At 36.0% G+C, this 6,000-nt stretch overlaps 1 pseudogene; it reads right to left on the bottom strand.

Moving 5' to 3' along the window:
• Window positions 1-299: 299 nt before the first annotated feature.
• The window catches only part of LOC138733694 (guanine deaminase-like), a 33,864-nt pseudogene continuing 28,163 nt past the window's right edge, over window positions 300-6,000 (bottom strand).

Genomic DNA, 6,000 nt, shown 5'->3' with positions numbered 1-6,000 from the left:
AGTTTATTCATATAAATCAAGTAAAAAGCTGCTTGTCTTATCATTTGTTATGGATTATTCATTGAAATGCTTAGAACAATATTTTTAAACAGCTTGTCCAAGCAATGTCATTAATATATTTTCCTTTTAAGCTGGGATATTGTTCAGAAGAACTCAGGCTTTGTATTTTTCAAGACTTATGCATACTATTAAAGTGTGTAGTCAGGAATACATTCTTCTTTGCTCAGTGGAACAGTAGATATTTAGCAAGAATTATCACCTTTTGCTAATCTCCATTGCATAACCATGATCAAAATTAAAAAAAAAATCTATTTCTCTGTATTTTTAAATTAAAACATTATTATTCATGTCAGCTTTCATAAAACCATTACAACTTTTTCTTTCATGAATGTATAATCAGGCACAAACTTTTGAACCGGGTCATATTAATGTTTCTTTTTCTAACACGAAGTCCACCTACAATACTGAAAATGTTCAGTACAGTGAACAAATACACTGTTTTGTTTCTTAAAAGCTTTCTAATTGCACAAAAAGCACAGAATAAATACAAACTCTAGGCCAGGGCAACATTTTAAAGTGCAGAGCTCCACTTACCACACATGACTAATTCAAATAACACTGCGTAATGCATGGGCAATAATAACTGGCATTTCATTAATAATCAAAACTCAAAGTGACACAATGAGATCAACATTTAACAGTAATTCCAATACATTCCATCTATAATTAGTAAGTGCTCATCTGAACATAAAACACATTAAGCATATTGTCCCAACAAGCAAGTTTTCCATGAACTACCCCTTTTGAATTTGTCTGAAAGGTGTGCCGACATTAAACAGAAAGACATATCCACAATCTGGCAAGAGAACTTATCAAGAATGATACCTGGAAAGAGTAGCATGTACATTTTTCCAGAGGTTTTATCTTGTAAGTAGTGCTATGTCAGTTTATACTGACTGAAAATTGCCCCTTCTTTTCTTCCTCTTCCTCATCCCCTCTTAGTGTTTGGCTGCCTAATTTTTACTTTCTTTATTTGTTTGGGGGTTTTTTGGAAGAGAGAGGAAGAGGGAAAGAGGTAGCTTTGTATTCAGCTATTAAGTTCTGGTACAATGAGGACAGAGGAGAATAGTCCAAGTCCTAGCCCCCATAAGCATTTCAGTTTGAGACAGCAGTGCTGTTCTGAAGTGAATTATCAACCATCCTCCCTTATTGAACCTTGTTTCAGTGCACAGGGTGGTTTCGGTACATAAGGATTTAAGTTTATTTTAGAGAAAACTACACTGGAGGCTCAGATGCATGCCAAATATACGCCAGCCTTTAAAATAGACATTAAGAGGCTGAACCAGTTATGCGGCCTGCTTCAAATGGCCTATGCAGTGGAGACATTTATCCAAGGAAAATGACCATATGTAGTCTTAAGCTGCACATAGTGTAGATGTACGAGTCTCAGCAGTAATTGCTCTCATCTACTGATCCTCTCCTACTGCACCAAGTATCTTGGCAATTCATACATGATTAAAGAGTCCCAAGGATCATAACTTCACAGTGGGATCCTCAGTTACTTTCCCAAAAATTGTTCAGAGGAGTTTGGCTACCACATCCTTTGTATATCCTAGAACTTTAAAATTTCTGCGCAAGCCATTGTCCACTGAACCAGATTTTGGTACCACCTCAGAGAGGACCCCACTTCAACATTTTTTTCCTGGCGTTATGGTTTTCCTCCATTTGATTCTATTTAAGATGGTGCTATTGAAAGTACCTCCCAGTTCATTTGTTATTCCTCCACTGGCTTCCTCTCACACCAAATTCAGGCTTCCTTCCTTTACCTTCTTTCCTTCCTAAGCACCTCAGCATTCAGTGTAATGCTTTCCATCTTGATCCTTGCTCCTCCAGCTACTGGGCATTGCAGGGTTGTGCAGGCAGCACACAGCACTATCTGCACATAGAGCTCCTCCTCCAGCTAAGATTCCTTAAATAAAGCTGATTATCCATCTCTAAGTTTGGGTAGTGTCTAGGTAGAAGACACCAGTAAAGCTATAATTAAAAGGCTGAGTTCCTGCTTTGTGCCTGAATTTAACAAGCATCAAACTGCTCATGACACAGCCAATATTCAGATACAAAGCTCACTAGCAGCAGTGAGGGAGTCCTATGGAGGCTCTTTATAACTGAGTCATTAGTGTAGTCTTGAACTTGTTAAATGTTTTTTGTATTCTCAGTTTGCAAATAAGCAACTGCTCCTCCCCTGCAAATCTTTTTAAAAGAAATGCTGAATACTGTTCTTAACAGCACTACAAAATTGTGGGAGAACAATGAAGTCAGAGACACTTAAGGCTACACTACAATAAAAGCGTTGGTTTAATTCATAGCTCTGAAAGTGAAGAAGTAGGGCACAAACATATATCATACACAAAGCTGTATAATCTTTCTCTGCCCCGGGACACATTCTTGCAGGAAAGCTAAAGCTGAAAAACATGCAACTCCCTAAAAATAGTTTGAAACAGAAACCGGGTGGATTAAAACATGTGTCTCACAGATCTTTGGTTTTGGAAGGTGAAGTTTGGTCAATTAAGTTCATGTCAAAATTCATGAGGAAAAATGCTCCCTGAATCAGGAAACCAAATTAAAGAGCTAAAGACTGTATTTGCCAAGCAAGTGTGCTACTGTGTAGGTGATTGGGAAACAGGAAAATTCAAATTACTAAGAAAACATCCTGATGGAATGTGGAAATATTAATCCTTAAATCTTTATTTCTAAGGCCTTAGCAATCATTGAACATAATGGATATGAAGGTGGTATCTTCACAAGCACAAAGCACAGTGCAGTGCTCTGTGAAGGCACCTGAGCTAGTTCTCAGCAAGCAAGCCACATAGCCCCACTTGGGTAGTGTCTGTAAGTGAATATCCCCTTCTGTTCAGTGGGGCTACTTGGCTTTGGCATTAAAAAAACCCAACCAAACAAACAAAAAAAACCACCGAAAAGTCTCTAATGCTTTCAGCGTCCAAGGTAGCTTTTACACTTCCACTTCAACCATAACAGTATGTAAGCTCTGAAAATGCTTTTAAAACCAGAAAGTTATCAATTACATTGGGTCAAGCACTCTCTCAGAAGTAGACATGAAGTGAGACTTTGGTGCAGTGACTTCCCTTGTTTTGTGAATAGAGGGAAGTCTTGTGCTTTTATATTATGAGGCAGTGATAAAACATGAAACAAAGTTTACTGACATCAAAGGAGTTAGAAGCAGTCCTTAAAATCATATTCAACATGTTTATAATCACTCAATATAATATTGTCTCTATTGACACTGAAATTAAAGCTTACATTCTTTGTGTTCCAAAAACATAATAAAGAAACAAGAAGCAACCCCCTCCTCTAACTAATCTCAAAAAAAAAAAAAATCTCTGATAAAAAGTAGGAAAATAGGCTTTTTAAGACAGGAAGTTGCATAGATTTTCAAAACAAAAAGGACACATTTTTTTTTATCTGGAATTGCACAGGGCTGGAATTATGACTGGCATGTTGAATTACACAAAAGAGACTATTAAAGTTGAGCTGCTTTTACCAGCGACAATTTCCACCTCAAGGAAAAGGTGGTAATGGCCAGAAATAGCCCATTTCTCTTGTAATTTTCAAACTCACTCACTTCCCTTACAGAAAGGAGAAGGGGCATTGTATCATCCTGTCTGAACACTCAGGAGCAAATAAGCTTGGGAAGCAGAAGTCTAAACCAGATGAAGCAATCCCTCTAGCCCAGAAAAACCTCTTCATTTGTTTGCCGCTGAGTAGCCTGCTTATATGCCTAAGTGCCTCCTTCTAATTTAACATGTTTCATTCAGCTTTCACTCAGCTGACATTAATGCAACGCAGTAGGTGCAAGATCAGGCAGACCACTTCTAGACTTAGGGAATAAAATCTGCAGAAATGCAAATTTATCTGACAGTATCACAGAATAATCCAGCTTTTCCACTGTCCCAGTCTGTGTCACTGTGAAAAATGTTCCGTTTCTTATTTGGTTCTTCCACCAGCTCATTTCTCTCTGACTATGAATGACAAATCTGAACTCTTAGATAATAAGGACCCTTATTTATTTATAAATACACACTTATCTAATTTCTTTAAAAAAATAATGTTTTAAATGAAACAATTACTTTTTAAAAAAATAAACTACTAAAGAAATGTGAAAAACAATCTAAATGCCCCAAAATGTCACTGATTTTTCTGTCCTTGGTGATAATATTATGGGAATTGCGTGCTTTCAAATAAACTTACTAGCACTGGCTTTTTTAAAATTCAGATCCATTATAGACAATGAAAGTCTCATTGCTCTTCGTAATGCTTCTTACGCTATTATTAAAAGGAACAGTAGATGTCCTCTTTAATTAATTAAATTTAATTATTTAACAAATTCCTTATCAATGCACACATGCTATTTTTAGGGAGAAATCTAAATACCCACTTCCTCTAAAATGGTGACAAGTTTGGTAAAGTAATTCTTGAGCAATCTAACAAAATTTTTAGAACATTAAACAAAAATGAGGTGTTATTCCTGATCAGGCACTGTGTTTTATCCACTTTTTCCAAATCAGATGCAGAATGATCAGTAGAGTATCTTGCAACAGGGAAATGCATTTATACTGAACTTGAAAAAGGAACCACTTGCTTTCCAGCCACATACACTTCAGAAATATTCCGATCATCACCTGAAAAATCATGGTCAAAATAGAAATTTGCACATATATCTATGCACTGATTTCATTAATAAAAGCTATGCAATCCACAAAATCAGTTTTGGAATACGTAATTTGCAGTGACCATTTCCTAGGAATGAGAAAGCTTGGAGAGAATTAGTCAGGTGTACTACAAAGATCAACAGATGTTTAAACTACTTACACTTTCTTGAGTAAATAAACCTAGCATAAATACACCCATGTCAGGGGTTTTCTATGTACTTAGTAGATTCAAACCCTGAAAATATTATATATCTGTACAGAAAATACATTGTTGTGCAGTATCTCAACTATCTCAGGTACCAGGCAGCAGTCAAGCTGGTTTGCCTCAACCAACTTCTCAAAAAGGGGAACGCCTAATTAGAAAATGACACAAACATGGCCAGAGTTGACACCAGTTACTTCTACATAACAACATAATAGACAGTGCCGCTCTTGGTCCAGACAATGCCCTACAAAGAATACCTGTTTTCTTAGGGGTCGGGATTGTTTGGGTTGTGTTTTGTTTGTTTTAAAGGCCATCTTTTTTGTTTGGGAATAAAGGAAACAGTTGCAACTGGTCTGCAGAAGTTGGTCTAAGGTGAGCTGGCTCTGAACTGGTGATCAGCATGTCAGTGTTACTTTACTGTGAAATATGATTTACTTCATACTGTAGCTAAGGATAAATGTGGTGATAAATCAGACAAACTTGGTGCATCTGATCACGTTAAACTGACTCTTTAACTATGTCCCAAAGAACGGAAGTTAAGCCACTTCATTCTTAGTCAGCATTTATAAATAAATATACATTAATGTATATTTACATATAAATAATACATTTAAAAATGTAAATATACATTAATGTATATTTACTACATGTAGATAAAATCTATAGTGGTCTATTAATGTTGATATACAATGTAAAAAATCTATTTAACAATTGTAGACAAATATATATTTAATTATGCGTAAATACACTTATCATTAACCTCCACATTAACTTAGGTATTTTTTGATGTATGAAACAACAATAGAATTTTGTGGGGGCTGAGAATCAGAACATACCTAGATAGAGAAACTTCTGGAGAGTGTCCTGTAAAGAAATGGGAGAAAGCAAAATTCAGAAAGTTGTATCTGCTATCCCAGATCATAGTTATTTGAAGCTTGAAAGAATCTTCCCAAGTATTCCTACAAACAGTAAAATCAAAACTTAATTTGCATGTTTTCTCATAAGTAACTTCCAGTAAGGAGACCGGAAGAAAACACTGCACAAGTTTGACAGCATAAACAAATATAT

The sequence above is a fragment of the Phaenicophaeus curvirostris genome, chromosome Z (assembly GCF_032191515.1).
Source record: "Phaenicophaeus curvirostris isolate KB17595 chromosome Z, BPBGC_Pcur_1.0, whole genome shotgun sequence".
NCBI classification, from domain to species: Eukaryota; Metazoa; Chordata; class Aves; order Cuculiformes; family Cuculidae; genus Phaenicophaeus; species Phaenicophaeus curvirostris.
Note: the sequence above shows the minus strand (reverse complement) of the source record. Positions and strands in the feature narration are given on the sequence as shown.